The sequence below is a fragment of the Rousettus aegyptiacus genome, unplaced genomic scaffold, assembly GCF_014176215.1.
Source record: "Rousettus aegyptiacus isolate mRouAeg1 unplaced genomic scaffold, mRouAeg1.p scaffold_m13_p_8, whole genome shotgun sequence".
NCBI lineage: Eukaryota > Metazoa > Chordata > Mammalia > Chiroptera > Pteropodidae > Rousettus > Rousettus aegyptiacus.
The window spans coordinates 66,105,160-66,132,813 of NW_023416311.1; the positions used below are offsets into that span (position 1 = coordinate 66,105,160).

A 27,654-nucleotide genomic window follows, 5' to 3' on the forward strand; every position below is an offset into this window, starting at 1 on the left:
CAATTATGAGTAGTATATTAGAGAGCTAAGAGAAGATACTGTATCCATAAAATAAGAATAGGACATTATATGTCCCATCCTCATACTCAAAGGAATATTCAGAGAACAGAAGTGCTCCTGGAATAAGAAATGTGATAGCAAAACAAAGAACAGATGGAAGATAAAGTTGTACTCTTGCCCTTAGAAAGTAAAGCACAAAAGCAAAGAAAATAGGAGAAAATTGAGAGGATTAGTCAAAGACATTTCAGAAAGACAAAAACAGAAAACAGAGGGAAGAAACTGCCAATGAAATGATTCAAGAAATTTCCCAGGCCAAAGTATATGATTTTCCAGATTGGAATGGCTTGCCATGCGCTAACAGTAGAAGCCAAAGGGAAATAAGGAATGCCTTTAAAATTCTGAACCTAAAAATTGCAGTGTATCCACACTATCACTCAAATGTGAGCCCAGAACAAAGGCATTTTTAAACTATCAAGGTCTCGAAAAATTTACCCTCCATAGATCTTCCCCTTTCCTCACCCCCCTCACCCGCCTCCCCAGGAATCTTCTGGAGGATGTGCTATCCCAAAAGAAGGATTAAACTCAGAAAGATGAAGATGCAGTATAAAGGAAATTTGAGATCCAACACAAGAGAGAAATAAAGGAATCTCCAGAATGACGGCAAAGCGAGATCTCAGGCCAGCATGTTCACCAGGGCCAGAGGGTCACCGGCCCAGAACACAGCAGTGTGGCATTTTGCTCAGACTGTCACCTGTGCTGCTCCAGCATATCCTCCAAACAAGGGATTAAAGCAAGAAAGAAGAAGACACAAGATTGAAGAAGCAAGAAATAAATATAACTGTGAGAACAACAAAGGGAATTTCCGTGATGAAAACAGAGGGAAGTTCAAGATGACAGTTGAGCAGTGGTCTAAAAAGAAATATTTGACATTCAGAACTCTGTGTATTTATTTTTTATTTTCATGAAAAAAAAATTAAAAGTTGGGAGGACATAAAACAAAAAATTCATAGCGCATATCTCTGAGTGTAGGATAACTGATAACTATTTTCTTTGCTTACATGTAGTTTCCGGGATTTTTTTAACGTAAGGTATTTATGCAATAAAAAAAAAATCATAAAAAGTTTTTTAATCTCTAAATCTTTTTGTTTACTTATTTTTAAGTTAGAACTCAGCAGGCTTTAGTACAGTCACAGAGTTGTTTAACTATCATCGCTATCCAGAACATTTACATCTCTCCAAAAAGAAACCCTAACCCATTACCAGTCACTGGTTGTTCCTCCCCTCCCCTCAGTGCTTGGAAACCACTGATCTGCTTTCTGCTTCTGTCGATTTGCCTATTCTGAATATTTCACATCGATGGAATCATAACAACATATGGCTTTTTGTGCCTGACTTCTTTCACTTAGCATACTAGTCAAGATTTCATTCATGTTTAGCAAGTATTAGTCCTTCCTTTTAATGAGTAATATTTCATTGTATAGATATACCATAATTTGTTTATTCACCAGTTGAGGAATATTTGGGTTGTTTCTACTTTTTGGCTGTTATATGTAATGTTATTATGAACATTTGTGTACACTTTTTGTGTGGACATATGTTTTTCAATTCTCTTGGGTAAATACCTAGCAGTAGATTTGCTGGGCCATATGGTATCTCTATGTTGAACTTCTTAAGGAACTGCCAAGCTGTTTTTGCAAAGCGGCTATACTATTTCATGTTCCCAGCAGCAAGGTTTGAGGGCTCCAATTTCTCCATGTTCTCATCAACAGTTGTTATTGTCTGTCTTTTTTATTATAGCCATTTTAGTAAATGGGAAGTGGTATTTCATTGAATTTTGATTTGCAATTCCCTAAAAACTAATAATGTTGAACAACTTTTCATGAGTTTATTGGCCATTGATATATATTCTTGCGAAAATGTCTAGTCAAATCATTTGCCCATTTTAAAATTGGATTATTTGTGTTTTTATTATTGAATTTTAAGAGTAGAGTTGTGATTTTGAGGTTAACCTCAATTACCTCTTTCTATGAAGATGTGGTAAAACCCTTAGCCATGTAATTAATAAAATATGTATTATTTTCATTTAGACTTTTGCCATTCTGCGTTATTCACAGATCCTTTTTTTGGTCTTCCTGTTTTTTGTTTTTTACCATGTTAAATGGAATTAAAATGGTAAAATTTTAAATATCAGGATCTTAAATAATTACAGAGAACTGTCTCTTGTCTGTCTGCAATTTCTAAAAATCTTCATTTTTTTAAATTCCAAAATAAAATCACTTTTTTTTTATTATGAAATAAGTGCATTTACTGCGAAAAAAAATTCAAGGACTTTCAGTTTCTGGATCTTCATGTACAAAGATTGGAAGTCACCACTCTGTCCTAACAAAGCAAAAAGCTGAACAGATTGAAAAATCAACTCCTCTAGGTTCTGAAAGAGAGGAGAGGACACAGGGCAAACTGCTGCCCCCGAGACTGGCGAGACAAGCAAATACAGCTAGTCATGGCTCATCCGAGCAGAGTCTCATGAACAGAAACCACTGTGGGATTTGATGCAGGGGTAGGAACACCTGGACTGTAATTGAAAAATTACTGGGAGCTCAATCGGACAAACTTTGGGGACACCTGGTCATTGAGAGTGGCACTCCACAATTTTGTGAGATTTACCTCCAGGTGCTTGACCAAATAGTAAATATGGAAGAAAAATCTCCTTGTGCTTCCTGTAGGGGAAGGGGAAAAGGAAACATTTTGAAATGTGCCAGAGCACTCTGTTCTTTTTAACAAGGTCTGCCCTTGGAAGAAATTAATTAGCCAGAGCCTAACCTGCTGTGATATTATCAGAGCATAACTGACCTGGGCAAAGGGAAATATCTAATTCTAACCTACTCTAGCCTTTCTCCCATATAAGGTGAGAGGAGCAAACCCTCAGAAACACTCCAAAGTGAAAGAGAAGTGAAAACTTAGACAAAAATTGAAGAAATTTGTTGCCAGTAGACATGCCTTGAAATAAATTTTAAAAAGAAATTCTTTAGAGAGAAGGAAAATGATATTAGTCAGAAACTTGGATCTACATAAAGAAAAGAATAGCATCAAAGAAGGAAAACATGCAGGTCAAATAAAAACTTTCACTTTCTTATTCTTAGGTAAACTACCAGATACAGTTTGTTCAAAATAATAATAGCAACAAAGTATTCAACTATGTATATTTATGTATGTATCTTATGTATATAGACATATACATATACTTACATATTTATATATAAGTGAAATAAATAACAGTAATGGTACAGGGCAGGGAGGGAGGGATTATGATTATTTTATCATAAGGTACCTACACAACCAATGAAGCAGTATAGTGTTATTTAAAAGTAGACTTGGATTAATTGTAAATGTATATTGCAAACTCTAGAACAATCACTGCAAAAAGTTTTTTAAAGTATAACTTATATTCTAAGAAAGGAGAGAAAATGGATTTATATAAAATGCTCAGTTAAAACTACAAAAGGCAGACAAAGCTTGGAAGACAAAAAAAAAAAAAGAACATGGGCAACAAATAGAAAACAGTAACAAATCTGATAGATATTAATCTAAATATATCAACCATCTCTTAGAACATCAATAATCTAAATTCACCAATTAAAAGAGAGACTGTCAGAATGCATCAAAAAACAAGACCCAGCTACATATGGTATACAAGGAATCTATTTCAAATATAGACATACATATAATTAAAGATACATAGTTAAATTAAATGTAAAGACACATATAATTAAAAGATTAAAAGTAAATGGATTGAGAAAAATATACCATGTTAACACTTCAAAATTAAAAAGAAAGCAGAGCAAACTTGAAAGCAAGGAAAATTATCAGGGTTAAAGAAGGGCATTACATAATGACAAAGGAGTCAATTTTCCAAGAAGGCATAAAAATCTTTAACATGTATGTGTCTAACAACAAAGCATCAAACTGAGGGAAAAAACTGATAGAACTGCAAGGAGAAATTGATTAATCCACTATCTTAATTGGATACTTCACCACTCCTCTAGCAGAAATGAACACACCAGCGGACAGAAAATTGGGAAGGATATATTAAACTCAATAACACCATTAATCAACTACATATAATTGACATCAATAGACTACTTCATCCAACAATAGCATAATATATAATCTTAAGTTCACATGGAACATCCACCAAAACAGACCACTTTATGGGCCATAATACACACTTAAACAAATTTAGAATAGAAATGATACATTGTCTGCTCTCAGATCACAATGGAATTAAATTAGAAATCAAAAAGAGAAAGATAACTGGAAAATTCCAAAATGAGTAGAGAGTAAAGAACACACTTAATAACACGTGTCAAAGAGGAAATCTCAAGAGAAATTTAAAAATATTTTGAATGAAATGAAAATGAACACAACTTATCCAAATTTGTGAGAAGCAGTAAAAATAGTGATTAGAGGGAAATTTATAGCATTGAATGCATATATTAGAAGAAAGATCTAAAATCAATAAACTAAGTTTCTACCTTAGCAAATTAAGAAAAAAGAGTCAATTAAATAAGAAAAAAGAAATAAGAATTAGAGCAGAAATCAATAAAATGAAAAGCAGGAAATCAATAGAGAAAATCATCAAAACCAAAAACTAGTTATTTGAAAAGATCAGTAAAATTGACAAGCTCTAGCCAGGCTAAGAAAAAAGAAGATACAAATTACTAATATCAGAAATGAAAGAGGAAACGTCACTACAAATCTCACAGATATTTGAAAGATTATAAAGAAATACTATGAACAAGTCTACGCTCTCAAATTTAATAGCCTACATGAAATGGATCAATTCTTTAAATGACACAACTTGCCAAAACTCATACAAGGAATAGACTGAATAGGCCATGTCTATTAAAGAAATTGAATAACAATTAATGGCCTTCCAAACCAGAAAGCACCAGGCCCAGGAGGTTCACCAGTGAATTCTACCAAATATTTAAAGAAATTATAACAATTCTCTACAATCTCTTTCAGAGGATAGGATTGGAGAGAATACTTTCTAACTCAGTCTATGGGGACATCATTACCCTAAAAGCAATTCAGACAAACACATTATAAGAAAACTACAGACCATTATCTTTCATGAACATAGATGCAAGAGTCCTCAACAAAATATAATCAAAGAAAATCCAACAATGTATAAAAAGAATCATACAGCACAACCAAGTGAGATTTATCACAGGTGTGCAAGGATGGTTAAACATTCAAAATCTATTATAATCCATCATGCCAACAGGCTAAAGAAGAAAAATTATATGATCATATCAATAGCTGTTGGATTCATTTTGGATTTATCCATTCATGATAAACACTCTTTAGAAAACTAAAAAATAGAGGGAAACTTCCTCAATTTGACAGACTACAAAAAAAATCCTACAGCTATCATCACACTTAACGGTGAGAAATCCGAAGTTGGGTACTGACTTCTCACCACTCCTTTTTAACGTTTTACTGGAAGTTCAAGCAATGCAATAAGATAAGGAAAAGAAGTAAAAGGTATAAAGACTAGGAAGGAAGAAATAAAACTGTCTTTGTTTACAGATAACATGATTGTCTATGTAGAAAATCTGAAAGAACTGACAGATAAACTCCTGAAAATAATAAGTGATTATAGCAAGGTTGCCGGATAAAGGTTAATATGCAAAAATCAACAATTTTCCTATATACTAACAATAAACAAGAGAATTTGAAATTAAATCAAAATATCAGTTACATTAGCATACCAAAAATTAAATACTTAAGTATAAATCTAACTAATACGTATAAGATTTGTAAGAGGAAAACTACAAAACTCTGATGAATGAAATCAAAGAACTAAATAAACAGAGAGATATTCGTTGCTCAAGTATAGAAAGAATCAACATTATAAAGATATTAGTTCATTCCAATTTAGTCTATAAATTTAGTGCAATTTTAATGAAAATCCCAGCAAGTTATTTTGTGGATACTGAGAAACTCATTGTAAGGTTTATACGGAGAGGCAAAAGACCCAGAGCATCCCACATGATATTGAAGGAAATTGAATACTGATATTACTTGACTTCAAGACTTACCACAAAGCTATAGTAATCAAGACAGCGTGGTTTTTGTGCAAGAATAGACAAATAGATAAATGGAACAGAAGAGAGAGCCCAAAACTAGACCCACTTAAATACAGTCAACTCATCTTTGACAAAGAAACAAAGACAGTACCCTGGAGCAAAGATAGTCTTTTTCAAAAATGGTACTGGAACAAACTGGACAACCACATGCAAAAAAATAAAAATAAAAGAATCTAGACACAGACCTTACACCTTTCACAAAATTAACTCAAAATGACCATAGACCATTAATTCAAAATTATCAGAGACCTAAGATGTAAAACATGAAACTATAAAATGCCTAGAAGAGATCATAGGAGAAAACCTATGTGGTCTTGAATATGGCAATGACTTTTTAGATACAACAAGAATGTGATCTATGAAAAAATAATTGATAAGCTGGACTTCAATAAAATTAAAAATTTCTGCTCTGAAAAAACCAGTGTCAAGAGAATGAGAAGACAAGACACAGACTGAGATTAAATATTTGCAAAAGAAGACACCTAATAAAGGACTGATATCCAAAATATACAAAGAACTCTTAAAATTCAATAATTAGAAAATGAACAACCCAATTAAAAATTGGTCAAAGACCTGAACAGACATCTCACCAATGAAGATATAGAGATAGCCAATAGCATATGAAAAGATGCTCCACATCATATGTCAACAGGGAGATGAAAATCAAGATAATAATGAGTTATCACCACACACGTATTAGAATGCCCAAAATCTAGAACCTTAACAACCAAATGCTGGCAAGAATGTGGAGCAAAAGGAACTCTCACTCATTACTGAGGATATAAAATGGTATAGTCACTTCGAAAGACAGTTTGGTGGTTTCTTACAAAAATAAACATACTTTTACCATATGATCCAGTAATCACACTCCCTACTATTTAAGCAAAGGAGTTAAAATTTATGTTCACACAATTACCTGCAAATGTGTTTATAACAGCTTTATTTATAGATGAATGGACAAATAAATTGTGATACATCCAGACAATGGATTATTATCCAGTGCTAAAAAGAAAAGAGCTCTCAAGACATGGAAAAACATGGAAACTTAAATGTATATTGGTAGGTGAAAGAAGTCGATCTGAAAAGGCTACATACTCTATGATTCCAACTGTATGACTTTCTGAAAAAGGCAAAACCATAAAGACTGTAAAAGATCAGTGGTTGCCAGAGGCTGAGAGAATGTGTGGTGCATGGTGGAGAGGGATGAATAGAGAATTTTATTCATCTCTGTGCAAACCATAGACAATTTTTAGGGCAGTCAGATACTCTATACTATAATGGTGGATACATATCATTATACATTTATTCAAATTCGTAGAATATACAACACCAAGAATGAACTCTAAGGTAAACTATGGACTTGGTGATTATGATTTGTCAAAATAAGTTTATCCATTGTAGCGAATGTTCTACTTTGGTGGTGGATGTTGATAATGGAGGATACCATGCATGTGTGATGAAGGCAGAGAGTATATCGGGAATCTTACACCTTCCTCTTAATCTTGCTATGGACCTAAAAATTCTAACAAAAGTGAAAATCATCTGTAATTCTACCTCACAAATTGCAAAATTGCTAACATTTGCCAAATATTCACCCAGACTTTTTTTCCTGTATGTGTGTACACACACACATAATTAAAATGGAAATATGCTATGCATGCTTTGTTAAAGAAATACATTAAAAATGCTTTTTTATTGAAGAATGCTTTTAGCAACTAATAATGTACATCTTTATCTTAATTACTAATGGTTGCATATTATTCTATATGTGGAATGTACCATAATCTGTTTTAACCATCAACTAATAGATATATTGCATTCATGTATGTATTTGTGTGTGTGTATGTCTATGTCTATAGTTGCCTGATTATCACATTATAAATTTCTAGAAATGTCATTAATGGGTGAAATCAAATGTACCATTTTGATACATAGTGTCAAATGTCCCACCAGAAAGATTATACCAATTTACACATCCAACACTGCTAATAAGAGAATTCACTTCTCCAACACAAGGTTTTATCAAATTTTTAATCTTTGCCAATATTTTAGGCAAAAAAAAAAAAAAAAATCTCATTACTTTTAATTGGCATTTTTTTTCAGAAATGTTTTTTCCAGACATCTTTCCATGTGGATATGGCCATTTGTATCCTCGATTTTTAAATTTTCTTGTCTGGGAACTGTGCCATTTTTCCCCATAGGAATGTTAGTCTTTTCTTATTAATTTATTAGAACTATTAGTATATTAGGAATATTGATTCTGTGTCCTGCATAACACAAAATGATCTCATTTAAACATACTTTTCATGAAGTTGGTCTACAACTTTAATTTTCTTTTCCTGCTAGATTTGTACAATTCTGGGACATTTGATGCACACTCTATAAAATACCTGTTTTCATTACCCTGGGAATATTTTCTTTCTGGGTGTAGTTTCATGTTCCACATCTTTAAATTTGCTTACATCCTGAGGCGCTCCTCAATGATGAGAAGGAATTTGTGGACTTTTTTGGCAGAAAAAAAAAATAAGTTCCAGTTTTATAACCATCTAGGAAAAAAAATCTATTCACTATCTGTGCTAAAACCCCTACCCTCTACTCTCATGAGTAGTCTTTCTGGCATGGCAGCCTTCATCTGAGTTGTCTTGTTAGTGCAAATTCAGTTATGGTCTGGAGGGCCCACCATGAATAATAAAGACACTTCTATCCCTAAGGAAATTCCAGGGATTTAGAGGTTACCTCCCAGGAACTTAGGGAAAAGAAAAGCCACTTTTTTTTTTTTTTATCATACAACAATGGTGATGATGACAATTACATAATTCCTAGTGTACCCTACTCCTTCCACTTCAGAAATAAAATGCCCTAACCCAGTTATACACTTATCTTTTAAGAGAATGCTGAAGAAGTCTAATGGAGAATCTGGAGTACAAGTGTTGATCTACACTTCAGATCCTGTTTGGGTGTAGAATAGACTAATGGCCTTGCTTTCAGGTAAGAGGCCTCCTGTTGGTTCTCCCCAGCACACACTCTGAAATCTCATCAGTTAATTTTTTACCCCTGAGAACACTTCTGTTGTTAGCCTGCCCCTGAGCATTTTCCAATGGAAAATGGAGTTGTTGGCTTTCACTAGCTCCTGTTTATAGTCTAGTGAATTGACAGATGAATCAAGTAATTACCATATTCCATACCCATGGGTTACAGGTAGATGACTGAAAGCAGAAGAGTGTTCAGTAGTCCATTTGGGTCCAAGGGACAAGTGGAGAAAAGAAAAATGGGAAAGGAAGAAGATGTAGAGACTGAAACAGTGGAAGACACAATATTTAAATAGCTGTCTTAATGAGAACGTGTCACCTCAGAGCAAACACGACGTCAGTAGATGGAATGCACCTGTCCCTTGAGAACCTCACGAAGCCAAATCAAGCACCAGAGCCCAAAGGAAACAGGAAAACCAGATCAGACTCCTCAGATATATTTCAGCAAATAAAGTCTCAGCTCTCCAAACAACAGGTGTTGCTTAGATTGTGCACCTTGCATTCCCCCACACCTCTACATCTTCTGAAGGAGGAACAGTCTTCAGGGAATTTTAGAGCCTGCTTCATTGGTTATTCTTAGAGTGATCGATTTTCACCATTAACACTCACTCATCCATTTAAATGAAGTCTGATTGCTTTGTTACAAAAAACAGCTGGAGTTAGATGGCCCAAGTCTCTGGAGTCTGCTTTGCAAGAGGATAATTTTAACTCAAGTAATGGATTTCCTAGCATTTTAGAGGATGGGGAGAGAAAATCTGGTAGAGCCTTTATCCTAAATGTTATTGAAAGCAGGACCTTAGAATTATTGGAACAAAGCAGAGTCAGGAGATGGCTTGGCTCCTATTTTGTGCCAACCATGTTAATCTAACTCAACCTCTAGTATATAGTACAAATATTTATTGAGCTTCTGCAATCTGAGGAGGGAAGCTGGTGAAAGAGAGGTGCCTTCTTGAGGCTATCAACCTGTTCATTTGGAACTCCCCCTTCCTCCCAAGGATGTTTCTGTTAATTATCTACTTGTATCAGGGAAAAGCATTTTGTAGGCCCCCATGAGTGGCCTCACTCCCTACACTTTTCTTGCAGAATTGCTGCTTCCTGGTGGCTGTGTGCAGACATGAGGGGAAAGGTTATTGCAGAAATATTACATTTCAGTCTCTAAAGACTGACGTTCCAAGCACAGGTTTATGCTGAGTTCCTGCTCATCAAGACAGGAGCCAATAGTGACTTATGGAGAGAAGAAGCTGAAACATAATAATGAGCAAAGGCCAAAAGTGGAGGGAGGGTGGGGGCAGTCTTCCAACCCAGGTTTGTAACTCCTTTCACTCCAGCTGGGCTGAGAGCTTTTGTTAACATGTCTGTAGCTGCAACAAAGGCTTTCGTATCCCCAGCACTCCTCTATCTCCACATTCCCCACCCCAAAAAGATGTGGCACCCTATGTAAACTCTAGGATCTCATTAGTCCTCTGAGAGGTTTCAAAATCACTGTTGGGGGAGGCATGCTGTTCCTTGGCTTTTTAAGCTGCTGCTTAGTCACAAAGATCAATGTTGTGAAGAAACTTAAAAAAAATAAGTAGAGGTGGTAGGTGGGCCTTCAGACTCAGTTGATATTCCTAGGGTGGGGATTGTGGGGAAGTTTTTCCAGAAGCACATTTGAAAGCGAGTAATGTAAAAGATGGGAAGGACATTTTTTGGTATCTTTAAGAGTGCTCTGGATGAATGGCCCCATCCCTTCAGGCCAGATCAGCCTCAGGAAAAGATGGGAAGGAGGAAGCCTGATTTCTGTGGCTCCCTGTCCCCTTTCCATCCTTCCCACTTTCTCTCATGCTTGTTCTTGTCTTTTACTAAAAATTATTTCACTGGAAGAATTGTGTGACCAATTGTGGTTGCTATATTACCCTCCGAGAAGTACTTGGGGATGATCCTTTGAAAAAAGTACTTTCAGTCTTTGTATTTTCAATTTCATTATGTGATGAGGACACATTTGGGGGAAGGGTATGGGGAATCGGCATATTTAACCATTTGTTCCTTCCACAAAGTTACTGAGTACCCAATATACTTTGGACCCTGGTAGGAATAAGGTGAAAGGTTCTTCATGCCCTTTTGGTTTTTCAGCATTAGCTATGGCTGATTTTTTCCTAAATTACCCAAGGGCAAAATTCACCACAGTGAATATTGATTTGCTTTCAAAGTTGACATGTTCTATTCTCAATGAGGAAATCATTAAGATACTAAGAAACATTTGACTATTCCTGGGTCAAATTATATTGCAAGGGTCTCAAACTTAGCTGAGAATAGTTTTGCCTGAGTCATGTTCAGTTGGCTTCAAATTTCAATTTCTAGATCTCTCTTTTGAGTTCCACGCATATCTCCAGTTGCCTGTTAATCAGCTCTGTATGGATGTCTGACAGGCCCTTCAAATTCCTCATGTTCAGAGACAAATTCACTATTTTCCTAGGAACCTTGTTCCTCCTCCTCCTGTGTCCCCTGTATCACTGAACATCTTCTCCACCTACCTAGTTACCCAAGCCAGCAGCTTGGGCATCATTCTTGAAAATTCTTCCCTGTCCAGATCTTTCAAACCAATCACCAAGTCCTGACTATTCTGCCACTTCCAGAAAAACAAAGCTTTGTCATGTGTCTATACCAAAATTGACCAAAGGTGGGCTTTAATTTCAAGCACTTTGCAGGAAGAAAACTAGACTAAGCAGTTAGGTGCTTTCTGTATAATATAATATATTGTGTGGCGGATTAATTAAAAACAATTATAAAGTTCACTTACAACTTAAGCAGGTAAATTCACTTTCCAAAACAAATACACTTATGACTTAAAAGATTTCTTATAAGAATGCATTTTCAATCACTTGAGGTTATCGCAAGGTTTTAAAGGTTACATTTATGAGAAAAAAATAAAAGCTTTGTAAAAAGTTATGTATCTTGGCAAATTTTTTTCTTTCTCACTGAAAATCTTAACCATAGGGAGAAACTGGCATCATGATTCAAGATGTAGAACATGTACATTTTAATCTTATTTGAGACATTTGCCCTATGTGGATTCTTTTTTCATTATACTCCCGTTGTCACGGGAATGTGAATATGGAATATTACACAAATTTTTCTTATTTTTCTGAAAAGGACAATAAATAACATATTCTTAAAATAAATAACAATTTCTTAAAATATATGTGTCAACGATATTATTTCTTCTTGTCTTAGTCTGTTTGAACTGCTATCACAGAATATCATAGACTTGATGGCTTAAACAACAAACATTTGTCACAGTTCTCCGAAGTCCAAGATTGAGGCACTGGCAGATTAAGTCCACTTTCTGGTTCATAGACAGACACCTTCTTGCTGTGTACTCACAGGGTGCAAGAGGTAAGGGAACTTTTTTTGGTCTCTTTAAAGGGCAGGAATCCCATTTGTAGGATGGAGGAGGGCTCCATCCTCAGGACCTAATCACCTCCCAAAGGCCCCACCTCCCAATACCATCATTTTGGCACCTGGGTTTCAACATGTGAATTTTGAGGGGACACAAACACTCCATCTACAGCACTTCGCTTTACAGGGCTTCTCATAAAATATCATGGTGACCTAAGTCTTCAGTCTTAACTGAGGTTAATTAATCTGAGACATAATTTTTCATTTCATATTCCTAAAATTCTCTTTTACCTACCCTTTCTCATCATCTCCATTGTCATCAGCTGAGTTTAGGCCCTATTATAATTTGCCTCGAGGGCTGACCAACAATCCCTAATGGGAACCCCCTTTTCAGCCTTACTACCTTTCCGACCATTCCCCAGACTGAATGTTTTCAAAGTGTGCTGATACGCTCTTGTAATTCTTATGTTTAAAACTATCTATGAGCTTCCTTTTGCTCATAGATTAAATAGAAACTCCTTAGAGTGGCATAATAGCCCCCATATAGAAAGGTGAAGACTTGCAATATTGTGATTTCTAATAAGAAATATATATTTGGTCTTTATCTCCTATTCTGGCACAGAGCTTCTAAATTCCTTGGAATTTCCTAAGTGATAAGAGTGATAAAAATGTCTTGATATTCACACTCAACCACATCTGAGTTTATGTTAAGGAGGTGATTTTTGGAAAGCATGTAGATAGAGGCTGGTTGCCTGGGGAATAGGGTTGGAACTTTCAGTCCCATCCCCCAGTCCTGACTTGGGAAGGGAACGGGGCTGGAGGTTGAATCAGTTACCAACGGCCAATGGTTTCATCAATCATGCCTATATAATGAAGTCACCATAAAACCCCAAAAGGACAGAGTCTGGAGAGCCTCTGGGTTGGTGACCATGGGTAGGAGCTGGGAGAGCGGCATGCTTACAGAAGGTGTTTACCTCTATAGCTAGTTATATTGGCTGTTTAGATATTCAAAATTTTCCGTATTTTGGAAATACCTCCCTTGCCCTCTCATTACCCAGCAAATAAAAAGTTAATGCTGAATCTGTTCTGATTGAAGCATGTGCCAGTTTTCCCCCAAACAGCACTGACATTGATCGGTTTCCACCATGAGAAGTGTGGCTTATGCCTGTATCTTGGTGCGCCCCTCCCCAGAACCCCAGGTGAGTGTTGCTTGGAGATAATCCAGGTATTCCTTGGCATACCACCTGGATATGCTTCCCAGTCTCCAAGCCTTGTCCCAGCAAAGTCCCCTACCAGAGTGTTCCCGAGCTCCGTGGTAGGGGGTAATGTTGGCCCTGATAGACATGCTAGTTAGTACCCCAGGGCCCCCTGAGGCTGTGGCCAAGTGCCGCAGGCCAGTGACCCCTTAGTGCCATCTTTACCTGGCAACATATGGGAACTTCGGCCTCAGCTGGACTTGGGTTCCTAGAGTATGGGGTTGAAAGTGGAAGAACAGATGGGTGAATGGTAAAATGTCCCTACAGGTCCCGGTCAGGTGCCAGGAATGGTTTCCTCAGGAATGTTGGATGCTCCTGAGAAAGATAGGCACCTATAGGGATAGTTTGGATGCCAGTGTGAAAGTCAACCCCTGTTGAATTCCTCTTTTGTTTGTTAAAAGAGCTTGGTTATGACCCACCCTGTACTCACCTGTCTCGGATATTTAAAATATTTTTGTTACTAAACATGAGAGCTAATAGGTACAGAGTGCTGGCTTTGTTTCACCCTAAATGTATATTAAGTTGAGAACTATAGATATCAAAACCTTTATACATGAAGAAACCTAAGTACAGAGAGGTTATCTACAACCTAAGCTGCTGAGCCAGGATTCTAAACTTGCAGCCTAGCAGTTAACTACCAACTACAGCCTCTTATTTAGCCTGAAGGATTAGGTCAGACTGAAGTATGCTATTCTAGTATATAATTTTCATGATTCAGTTAATATAGAGATAGTGAACAGATAAAAATCTAAGTATTAAACGGCCTAAGAAATTTTAACATAATTGCTTTTAGTGGATGCTAAGAAAATTCAGCATCTTAAAATTTCAACACAATTGAAGTTAAGTGAATTCTCCTCTTACTGAATCTGTGGTATTGGCTGTTAATGGGAAAACCTTTGGGAATGTTTATCATGACTCAGGAGCATCACTTATCTAGTAGCAGGTACATCAAACAAGAAATCGCATATATCAACAACTGGTACCATTACTTAAACCTCTTGTAAACAAGAGATTGAATAACATCTATAATTTAGCACATTTAGAGAGTAAGTGGAATACATTTTTAAATTGGGAGTTTATGTTAATTATGTGTTAATTTATGTTCATGTTGTTAAATATGAAGTGTTAAATACTTTTAACTCACTCCTGTGAGGCCTGTACAGTTCGTCCCCTTCCTCCCTCCGAGCCTTCTTTCACAACTCTTCCTTTCACTCCGTGCTCAGCAATTCCAGAATCTTTAGCTTCTCAGAGTCTCCCTGTCTTCTTGGAACATTTTTCTCCCTACAAACTCGATTCTGAGTGACAGCTTAAGAATCACTTCCTCTGGGAGGTCTTCTCTGTCCTCTGGAATAAAGTCCCTGACAATATAGAAGCAGAACCATCGAGACTTCCTCCAGCATAAAGCTCACCAGCCACTACTGTGATCACTTATCTTAGCCTGTTTTTCTTACCAGGCTATAAGTCCAGTGAAGGCCCAGTGCTAGACCTTGCTGCATCTCCAGGGTCTAGCAGATGGCCCTGGACATAACAGCTGCTCAATAGCTATTTGTCGAATAAACAAACATCCCTATGTTGTCCCAGAGAGCATTTTTCATTTACCTGTAAGATAATGGAGTATATAGATGTTTATTTTTAAATGGACTATTGAAATTTTGCAGAAAATTAAATTTAAATGATTTCCTAAAGGGTTTAAAACTGAGATTGGAATCCAAGGTCCTTGACTGTTAGAAATCTTCCTTTAACTGAACAGGACTTCTCATTGTTCTGAGATTTTCCTTTGTGGTCCAGGGTTCCAGCTCTCCTCCCTCTATGCACAACTTGTCATTTCAGAATCTTCATATTTGAGCCAGGGCAGGCCACTTCTGTTATTCTGACTTGGGCAGTCTTTTGATCATTGCTCTTTTGCTTGCTAGTTTTTTTTTTTTTTTTTAACATGCAAAAATTGTATTTGGTTGATCTGTGGTTAAACACTTCTTGAAAGTTTCAGGCCTCAGCTTCTTGGTGATCTCATAAATTTTCCACAAACTGTGTGTGTGTCATTCATAACCTAAGGATCTGGAAGGAAACCTAACTTTAAAATGCAGTTCCCTGTGATTTCAGCCTGAAAGGTGATATGTCTGTTTTTCTAACATTTCAAAGTCACTGCAGTGTGCATTGGCAATATTTCCAGACCAGATTTCTGGGGAACTGGCTCACTTGTTTAAGAGACACAGTTATGTTAAAGACACTAAAATCTTAACAAGCCTTTTGGCTACTCAACTTCAACCACACAGATGACTACTTTGGAGACCAGCATGTATATTAGCTGAGATAAATAGGCACATGTCCTGGGAGAAGAGTGTTAGCTAACTGATAGTAGAAGCAAATCCTCTGAGGATGTCATTAAGAATATTATAAATGCTATAAGCAGTCAGACCATTGGTTGATACAGCTCAACATCCATCCATTTATACGTTCATTCACTCATTCATTCAACATGCATTTCCTGCACAGGAGCTATAAGCCAGGCTCTGTGCTAAGCTCACATGAATCAGACACAACCTCTGTCCAGTTGGGCTAGCAATTACAGTGCACTGGTAGAGCTATTTCACTGGTGGAAGGAATGACCACTCTTGCTCTGGAGGAATTGGGAGGAGGTCTTTTTTAAAAGGGGCTCAGTTTGAACTGGATCTTGAAAAATAAGTGGTAATTCACCAGTCTTAAAAGAGAAACTGCAAGGCAATAGTGTGGCAAAGGCAAAGCATCAAGAAAGAGCACTCCGGGTTCCAGAAACACATAGGAACTCGATGTACTTAGAACAAGGTACCTCTGTAGGGCACCAGGAACATTTCTGTGGGACACATGGTGACTTGGTCTTCATAGGATGATCATAACAACATTTACATCTAATATTCAAGAATTTATCTGGCCTCTTTTTGGACCCATTTCTTATGCATCTTGAACACCGTATGGGGGTAATGAGCTCCTTTTATATTCTACAGGCCGTGTAAAGATGTACTTCCTTTTATTTGTCCTAAAATACTTCCTTACATGATCACCAGCAGGTCATTTTTCCCCCTCTTTTTTTAATTACAGCATTTTGATACTCCTACTTAATCCCCAGGCATCACATAGATAAAGAATGGATTTGAAAGGCGCTGTTGGAATCCTGACTAGGGTAACCATGCCCACCTAAAAGCCAAAATCTGCCCCCCTTACCTTCTGCCTCATTCCCACAGGCTGCACATGGCTTTTGGTAATGCTTTCTCTCTTCTATGACCTCCCTTGGTGTTAATGTTACTCTTCTATTTGTTTTAACATGAAATCAGAAAATCAAATTATTAATGTGCAATGAGAACTAGATCTTCTAAGTGAGTCATGGTAAGTAGAGTAGGACATTCTCCCCGTGCAGCTGAGAAGAATCCGAGCCTGGGCTGCTGGTTAGAAGGATCTAGATGTTGACTGGTACCAGGTGCTGACAGTTTGTAGACTCTACCTTCACAATAGGCACCTGGACTAGACTAGCCATGTCTGAGGCTTGCCTGGGCTTCTCCCTAATCAGGCCTGGGATGGACCCTACCAAGGTGAGACTCTGGAATGTCACCTGCTTCTGATACCGTAAGAATGTCATTTATGGGAAGGGAAAAGTCCTTATAGGTAGAATAAAAGATGGCTTTGTGAACAGTTTCCTTCATGCCCCAGAACCCTTTAGGATTCTGTCTGAAACAGAATGCTATTAGCCAGAGCTGTTGTGGAACTTTTAAAGGAAGGACAAAATTTTCATCTTGGACAACTGCTGGATTAAACTGTTAGCTCATGTTTGACTTTTCCTTTTCCTGATGAGAGAGCAGAACTTGCATGGCTCTGCCCAGGATTTCCCTCTTGCCTCTTTATTCACCTCACCTCAGCCTTCTCGCTCTCTCTGGGCATTGTCACCCACTCCCATGGAAGGCAGTAGAGTGGGGCCCTAGATAAAGAGCACAGATGTAAATCTGATTCCAAGTGACAGAGGGGATAGGAAGGGCGAGTGAAAGCATCTTAAACCACCCGGCAATCGAAGGGAATTTGATAAGGCCGTGGGCATGTCCTTGAGCCAAGCTGCCATCAGAAGAGTTTTGGCCTTCAAGAAACGGGCAGCCACGCTCAGTTACTGGCCAGGAGCGCCTGTAGAAAGAATGGCCTCTGCACATGGCGATGGATTTCAGAGTGCAGCAGCTGGGCTTTGAGCAATTGCATTCCCTGAACGTGGAGGTCTATGAGGCCCACGCTTGCAGTTACCACACCTGAAATCTTCCTTACCTCATCCCCACCGGGCCAGCTTCTATTCATCCTTCAAGTCTTAGTTTAAACATCACTTCAAGGAAGCCTTCCTAAACCTTGGAATGGACTAGGTTTCCCTGCTTTCTGTTCCCACAGCACATACTGTTAAGCTCCAGCTCAATTATCTGACTCCCTGGATGCACTCTGAACTCCAAGAAGGCTAGAACTATCTACATTGTTCCCTACTGAATCCACAGCATCTGGCCTCTGAACACATTCAACAAGTATTTGTTGACAGAATGAATGACTACTCACTGGTGTAAGAAAGATAGCTCACGCTGTATGACAATCTTGGTTTCAAGATATGCTTTTTCTGGAATAGACAATTCTATAAGCTTCACCTTTATGGGATATTTTCAATGTTCTGGTTGAGTTTTTAGAACAATGTAAGTAACCCCTTGAGGGAAACGTTTTGATTTAGAGCAATGTTCCTAAGTCACAGTGGCTATTTTCCTAACTCTGTCTTGGAATAGAGTCTGGATCAAGAGATGAAGGCATCAGAATGAGTGGAAGCATAGATCCTAGTCCTTCTTTGATCACTAACAGGGTCTTAGGTTTCTTCTCTGAAAACCCATGTTCATACTGCATTTCCTCTTTGGATTAATGAGAGCCCTAAAAGACATACCAGATGTGGGACTGTGTTGGCTCAGGGTTGATATCAGCCCAAACCTGAATATGGGGGCAAATGAGGGAAGGGAAGATGTGGTTGGGGACATCATGATGTTTTCATGGGAGATTGTGCCTTGGACAATAGCACAAGGGTTCAGAGAAGATGGAGTTGCCTAAAAGGAGATCAGAACTGCCTGATAAGGAGGGATATATAAACCATAGAGACCTGTTCACATAATTTTGCATCAGGTGTAAAAGTAGGGCCTTGAGGTTTCTAGACTCTGAAACGATCACTTAATTCCAGCTAATAGTCTTCACTGGGAAAAATGTGGGCAGTTCTGTGGTATGGAGAAGTCTGTCGATCCGTTTAAGATGCTCGGAACCGTGCCCCTCAAGATGTCCAAAATGCCTCAGCCAAGTTGGCCACAGTCCTAGGAAACATCACATGCTGCTGAGAACCATGTGTGTTGGCAGAGCTCTGTGAGCAGATCAGTTCGACCTCAGCCCACTGGGATTGACCTGCCTGGTCCCCTCTCTGCTCCCAGAGCACTCACTGGAAACACCTCGGGACGAGGGCACCTTCATGCCTCCCTGAAGTCGCATAGCATGCTCAGAACAAATTCTGGCATTGGAGAATTCAGAGAGATCTGGCTTCAAGTCTTGACTTTACCAAGTCAACACTGTGACCTTGGGCTGTTTCCCCCATAAAATGGAGCAATAGCAGCCTTCCTCACGGGTTTGGTATGAAGAGTTCAGATAATGTTTGTCAAGTATCTGGCACACAGTAAATGCTCAACAGACGAGAACTAGTATTATTTAGCTTAGTGGGGAGTAGAAAACAGACCTGAATTTGGACCCTAGTTTCACCACTTTCTAGCTATCTGATCTTGAGCCTCTCTGAGCCTCATTATTTTCCTTATTTGTAAATTGGAAGATACTACTACTTAATCTTCAATGGTGTTGTAAGAATTAGGGTTAATTTAAGAACGGTGCCTGATTCAGTGCCTGACACATACTAGCACTCAGTAAAAGTTTTCTGTTAGGATTATTTGTAGATCAAAGTAGGAATGAAAGTCTTGATGTTGGTTTGTACAGAGTAAGTATGTGTAATCATAACAAGCCAATTTGAATTGTTCTGTGGGAAATAAATTGCCTTTTAAACAGGCTGCCTCATTTCCCTAGTTCTGAACCTGTAGGCAGCAGAGGCTGGGGACTGGCCCAGAGCCTGGAGGGGTCAGCTCCTCCCCTCACACCCTCTCCTACGAGGTTCTCCTTGTCTGTCCATTTTCCAGGAGACATTTTCTCCTCCAGCCTCAGGTCCCCTGAGGAGAGCTGGAGCAATAGGTCACCATTATTTAAACTGCCACAGAATTGTCAGACCATGAGACTCCTGTCTCTCCCCAGTCTGTGCTGGCTCAACCCCAAGAAGAAAGAAGCCAGGAGGTGGAGGAGGTTATAAAACCATTTTATATTTGTCCTGGTTTTAATTGATTTCACAGCAGGGGAAGAAAAGTCAGAATCCTTCCTACATAACCTTTTGACGCAGGAGTTCTCCTCTGGTCAGAGAGCCCATCTGGGAAGAGCTGGAGTCCCTCTGTGTGTTCTCGGCTTTCTTCCCCAGAGTCTGTGAGTCCTGGCAGCACCAACCCTGCTCCTGTCAGCACTCGCCAGGAAGGCTGCTTCTGGGGGACCCCCATGCACCCTTTTCCACACTGGCTTGGAAAGAAGGGTAGCCCTGCCTCTACTCTGGTCTCCAAATGGTCCCAACTCTTTCCCACTTAGGTGCAGCCCATGTGTCAGTTAGGGGCCCCCAGCCCCTTAGATCTAGACGCCCTGGGCTCAAACCCACAGCCCATGTCCTGTGGGAGCCCGAAGTCCTCCTGGAATTTTTTTGGATTCTTGTGTGGGGGCAGAGGTGGCTAACATTATATAAGTACATTTGGTTTCTCATATTTTCTGCATCTTGTGGCAGGAATATGGTCCTCCAAATGGTATGTGTAGTGTTCTTCCTCAGAATTTGGTGGTTCCAAAGAGAACACGTGCATGTTTGAAATTTTAGTACTTTGGAGACAGTTTGGCCATCTAGCCATGGATGTAGAGTGTGTGAGTGTGAGTGTGTGTGTGTGTCTGTGTGTGTGTGTGTTAAAATATTTATTTTTACTTTTTATTTTTTTAAATAATATCTTCATTTTATTTTTATTTATTATTTATTTATTTATTTTTAGGTGATGCAATCCTTGGTTGACCTCACAGATTACAAGGACCTTACAATCCTTTATTTTTTTATTTTTTATTATTTATGCCTACAGCACCTGGTATTCCCAGGTGGTCTCCCATCCAAATACTAACCAGGCCCAACCCTGTTGAGCTTCCAAGATCAGACAGGATTGGGCTTGTTGAGGGTAGCATGGCCATAGACAAAAATATTTTTTTAATAAAAACTCTGCCCCTAGGGAGGAGAACTGGGTAACTGAAGAACAAGGTGGAAAGATTTTGTATATGTTTTTAACCTTTTGAATTCTGTACCATTTACATGTATAAATATATGTACTTGTATGTGCATGTGTTCAAACACACATGTATACACCATACCATATCCCTTATGTTCTCTCCCTACTCGATCTAAAACATCCCAGCCCCTTCTCTCCACAGAGCCAATCCTGAAAGGGCCAGTTTCAAAAAGTCTTTCTCTAACTACTCAACCTTCAGTAGTCCCTTCTCCCCTCTCTGAACCCTGACAGAATTTCCAGTCAGTCTTGCCAAGGCTGGACCGACTCACAAACTGCCTCATAATGTAACTGTCTATTTCCTGACCGCAGCAGCACTCATCTCTGGTCAGTTCCTTAGGGGAAGAGACTGGCCATAGCTTGGTGTCTTTGGATCCACCAAAGCACATAGCTGAATGAATAAATGAGAGACACAAAAGCAAAAACAGATAATTCTGAAAGAAAAGGGCCTGGCTAAAACAAAATTGCCTTTGGAACCTATATCAAGTACCTGATATCAGTGCGGGCTGCTCCCTGAACTAGCTGGAATGTGAGAAGTGAGAAGCTACTTGTCATTGGGCCATTAGCTGCCTCTCTTCTGCTGCCGTGAGAATAGTTGGGCCCTTTACAGGAAAAAAGAAATGTTTTGGATAAACATCCTGACACAGGAACATGTAATTCTATGGACAATTGTGGACTAGGTGTCTGAGACTAAGACCATAACAACCATATTTTAAATTTCAAAATAGAGTAAACAGAAAATATCAAACGAAGGGAATGGTCTTGTACGAACCTTTAAATGAGAAAGACAGCAAGTGGAAGGAAAAGGCTGAGGCAGTGAGGAGGTGGAGTAGAGGCAAGGTGAGAAGTTCCCAAGGACCCAAGTTAAAATTAAAAAGGCATCTTCCCTGACATCCTACAGGGAAACCTCCCTTTTGAAAATGGAACCCCAAAAGAAGAACACCATCTCCCTTTTACCGCTGGCCTCCCAAATAGAGACCGGAGGGTGGGTGGAGGGGGCCTGTCAACCAAAGCCTGAGAGGCTCTCACTGTGCCCAGCCCCCTCTCCTCTTTAGGTGACCACTAAAGGCCCCCCAGCAGGCACGCTCTCCGCACGCCGCTTGTCACTGGGAGCTCCAACCCAAACATCAAGCCCTGTGACCCCTGCTGCCCTTCCCCACAGGTAGCCGCAGCTCCACACAGCTCCAGGTACACAAGGAAAATGGCTGCATCATTTCTGCCTCAGGCCTCCCAAAAATGCATCTCCCAGGAACCAAGAATCCTCTCTGTTCCACAGCTAAACACCTGAGAATCAGCCAGACTCCACTGCCACCATCTCCCACAACACCTTCATCTGTAAATGCTAGGACCCACATTCCCTGTGAAACCCAGATGTTTGCTCAGTAGCCCAAAATAAAGTCTCATCTCTTTTAATGTTCAAACCCACACCTGCCTGGGATTCACAGAACAGCTGGTAGAATCTCCCTCCACCATTTCTGGGAACTCTGAAGGGTGCAGTCAGGATGAGCACTTGTCACTTCACCTGCCACCTGTGGAACCAGAAGTCGAGCCTCCTGGTTCATCTCATGCTGTCCCTTGTAACTCTTTTCTCCAGGTGTGCTTTTTCATGCATACAGGTTCACTGCAAGTGGGGACATCACACTCCCAACTGTCATTAATCCCTCACAGTTTAATTTCCCAGTCTAGGACAGATGGCAGTGCTTTCTGAATGTTTGGGAGTTAAGAGAAGTGGGTCGGTGTGTTCCTCCTGGGGCTCACAGGCCCTAAAAAGCCCAACATTTAGGCCATGCCTAGCTCCTGTCAGGCTCTCCCACCTCAACAAGAGTGTTCAGACTAGATCAGGCCAACACTTACCCCTGACCTCTCCTGCAAGAGAGCAGGGAACACTGTCTCCTGGCTTAAGGTCTGCTTATGCTCCACCACACCCCACCTGGGAACCTTCATTTCCTTCCCTGATTTCTCAGGGCCCAGGTAAGACAACTGCATTACTCAACATTGCATTGCCTGCATTATACTAATTTAAGCACTATGAGGGGTATGGTAGGCAAAATAATGTCCCCCACAAAGATATACACATCTTAACCCCCAGACGCTATGAACATGTTAGGTTACATGACAAACAAATTGAGGGATTAAGCTTGCTAATCAGCTGACTTTGAGATGAGGAGATTACTCTGGAGTATCCACAATGTCACCTATGAAGATGGTGGAAGGGGCCATGAGCTAAGGAATATAGGTGGCCTTAGAAATGGAGAAAAGAGATTTACAGCCTCCAGAAAGAAACACATCCCTGCCAGTGCCTTGATTTTAGCCTATGAGAACCATATCAGACTTCTGACCTAGAGTACTGTAAGATAATAAATCTGTATTGTTTTAAGACACTAAGCTTCTGGTGGTTTTTTATGGCATCAAAGAGAAAACCAAGACATGAAGAATACCAATAATTCAGTCTAAATTCTTACCTCAGAAAAATCCTTCTCTAATTCTTTACCACTTAGCATCTCACTCTGCAGCTGCCATACTCAGATTTATGATGCCTTCACCACTTGTTCCAAGAACGACTTGCTTTACTTTGGTGTAAACAGAGTTTATGCTGGTGATTTCCTTGAAAACAAGAGAACTCGTTCCAAAATTAAAGTGCCCATATCCAGAAACCCAAATGGCAGTTCCCTTACTAAAATAATACCTAATTGAGTTCCTAGTTTCTGGGCACCCTGATACATAAATCACAGATCTCTCTCCAAGTCATCTTTTCTCTTCCTCCATTGCCACCAGTGAGATTCAGGTCAGCTCTGTCTCTTGCCTGAAAAACTGAGACAGACTTGCTCTGCCTCCATTCCATTTCCCGACACTACAGTAGAGAGATCTTCCTAGAGTCTGATCATCCTTCTGTTTATAAAAATTCAATGGTTCCCCATTGCTCTCAGGATAAAGCACAAAACCCTTATATGGCCTCTAAGGCCCTGCATGATCAGCCCCTGGCCACGTTTCTGGCCTCATTTCCAACACTCATAGAACTATCCCCAGAGTAGTTCTATCAAATATGTGGTCACAGAGCACTGAAGGTGAGCTGTGGAGAGGCCTGTGCAAAGCAGATCTCCACAGTTTTGTGAAATCAAGTTTGTAGGACATCGGTGTTGCTATCATGGGTTGAATTGTGTCCCCCAAAATTCATACATTGAAGTCCTAACCTTTGGTACCCCAGAATGAAACTTTATTTGGACATAGGGATGTTGCAGATGTGATTAAGATGAGGTCATACTGGAGTCAGGTGAGCCCTGAATCCAACATGACTAGCATTCTTATATAATAAGAGGGAATTTGTACATAAACACGCACACAGGGAGCACGCCACATGAAGACTGGAGTTACGCGGCCACAAGCCAAGGGACTACCAGAAGCTAGGAGAGAGTCCAGGAACAGATCCTTCCCTAGCACCTGCAGAGGAAGTGTGACCCTGCTGACATACTGACTTTGGACTTCTAACCTCTAGAACTGTGAGGCAATACAACTCTGTTTTTCTAAACCACCCAGTTAGTGGTATTTTATTACAGCAGCCCCAGGAAACTGCTGCAGTCTCCCCACTACTTTCTCATCAGCTACAGAGTTCTCTAGCATTTGCCACTGGTTTACATAACTCTGTGCACAGAAATGTGTACATTAAAGTAGGAGCATGTGAGTAGAGAAGCTTGCATTTTCAGAGGTCCACGAAATTTATTAATTAGAGTCCCCTGCCCTTTATGCTCTCCAGCACTGCTTCTCAACTTTATGAAAACCCGTTGCTAAGAAGAATTCATAAAAGGAGATGAATTAGTCAGTTTGTCCTCAATGGATTGGTTTTGTTCTCTTCCTCCTTAGAGATAATGAAGCCTTAACAACAATTCAGTATTCATCAACTGTTCCAATGAGAACAAAGCATGGCTTTAATCTTTTCCCTTTGCTCCTGTTTCTTACTTCCACACAATTTACCCTAATCCTTGTGTTCTCTTAATTAAAAAACCAAAATGGACTTGACTCTTCAGTCCCAGTTAACAACAGGTGAAGCTGGCTTGGCATGTCTGTGTTCTAAAAACTGCCCTGAGCAAAATTCACGTGTGTGAGAAAACACTTTGCCAGGGGAATAGCATAACTAGTCATGGCTCCTTCCTAGCCAGGATGATTTTTTCCTGTGTGGGATCCAGGAGACTTATTCTCAGGCAAGTCCAACCATCTTCTGGAAGAAAGACAATAAACTGGGCAAAAAGGCCCTACTCTGGCTGGGGGAGGATGGAACAAGGGGCCAGGAAACAGGTCAGGAACTCATATCAGTCTTGTTCATGGGGCCACAAGCCCTGAGTGTGATCTCTAGGTGAAGCAATGACCATAGGTGAGGCTGATGAGGTGAAGGCTAGGCTTGGGGCAAAGGAGGAGAGGTAGAAAAAAGGTAAATAGGAAAGGGAAGGATGGAAAAGAGTAAAGGAGAGACTAAAAAGAAAGTGGCATTTGGGCTGATAGAGGAAAAGAGAGCCCTGGTTGCCTGATCCAATATCCTGTGGTCAAGCCTCGGAGCCTTTTATAGGCTCCTCAGTCCACTCCTTGTCAATTAGGCCAGACAGAGGGGGCCTTGTGCCCCAGGCAAGGCTGGCTTTTTATGTAGAAAGACCAGACAATGTCATGTAAAAGCCAACCCACCTCCTAAATGTCTCCTCCAATGGCTTGGTGTTTGCTGCAACTTTCTTTGCCATTTGTCCCCATGGAGTCGATCTTTGCATTGAAGAAAATAATTAAACTTAAGACTTCTTGAATATTTACATGTTTCAAGCCCTGTTCTAAGTGTGATGTTGTTCAGGTATTAACTGAGTTAATTTTCTCAATAGTTTTGTGAGGTAGGTAGCATTATCATCATCATTTCCAGTTAAGATGAGGAAACTCTGGCAAAAATGGTGGAATAACTCATCCAATGTCATCAAGCTGGTAAGTGGCAGAGTCAGAATTTGAACCCAATCTCCACACTGTCCCTATTGCACTACATAAGTTCTCAAAATGAAAACCAGTGCATCAGAAAATTTGCCACCATGGCTTCCAAAGCCATGTGGAGCTCCCTAATTGGGCTTTTTAGGATGAGAGGTTGTTTTGAAGATAATTAATGAGAAACATTTGGAAACTTGGCCTCTGATTATGCCTCTGCTGTCCTCTAACTAGGGTCACTAACAATTATTGTTCATACGCACACACACTCCCCTGAGGTGTGACTAGAAAGCAACCAGGCAGATTTCACAAATCATAAAATTTAGTCTCATTTGTGATACAGATAAAGGCATGTCATCTGACTGGCAAAGCTGTTACACCAAGTACCATTACTTAATTTGGGGAAGACAAATTATAAAACTGGATGATTACAAAAAAAAAAAAAAGTATGCTTGTTGTTTGAGTTTACTGACACTTTTCTCTCAGGAAAAATAACAAGCTTCTAAAAGTGGTGTGATTACATAATAGTATTATTACCAAAAACAACAATAACAACAGCCACAAAAATAGTCCTCTCTTGGGCAACTATTACATGTTAGAACAGAATTCTAGGTATATTATCATTGTTTAATAGCTAAACTCAAAAATAAGCAAGAAAAGTTCCCAGGTCCCAGGAAAGAAATAGAAACCAAAACCCAAAAAGCTGGGCCAGTGCTAAAGCAAATGGTCCAGAGGGATATCAGAAACAGGGACTGGCAAAGGAGATGAGTTTTAAGACTGATACAGGAGAGAATTCTGCCTCAGGCCCGCAGGTAATAAGAAGCAGAAACTGACCTCTTTGAATAAAGCTAAAAGCCAGAAATGTCTTGTTCCTTGCATGAAATAAGGACTAGAAAACTCTACCCACTGGTCTAAGGGGCAGCAAGAAGCTGACCATCTGTCCAGCATTGTGGGTGGTAAAAGAATAGACCTCCAGAAACCAAACTTCCAAAATTGTGCCATGTGTGGGTGTTAGTTGAAACGTCTCCAAACCATAACTAAATGAAGTTATAGTCAAAAAATAAACATAAGAATTACCCAAGAGTGGATCCCACAAAAGCAAATGTAAACCAAGTGCTACAGATGCCTGCACAATGCAGGGTCATTGGGCTCTATAAAAAAATACCTCCTGAAGATGAGCTCATGGCAACCATGTCTAACTTTATTAAGAAAGGAACTATCTTGAATTATAGTCAGCAGATGAAATAGTTGGGAAAGATTTTTAAATGAGCATGTTTAAAATATTCAAAAAGAGGAAAAAATATAAGACAGCAATATCAGGAGATAGTGAAAAAGGAATGTACAAATTCAAAAAAGCAACTTTTTCTGATATTATTACATTCACCTGAAAAATATAAGCAAAAGAATGGGAAATAGTAATGTAGCATAGTAAGGTAGTTGGGACAAGATTAATATGGATAAATGAATGATTTCCCTA

General features: G+C 39.3%; 1 protein-coding gene and 1 pseudogene across 1 annotated transcript in view; both read right to left on the reverse strand.

Moving 5' to 3' along the window:
- Window positions 1-27,654, reverse strand: part of THBS4 (thrombospondin 4) — a 169,250-nt gene that overhangs the window by 134,825 nt on the left and 6,771 nt on the right. The window lies entirely within an intron of this gene.
- Window positions 21,024-21,142, reverse strand: LOC118607307 (annotated as a pseudogene).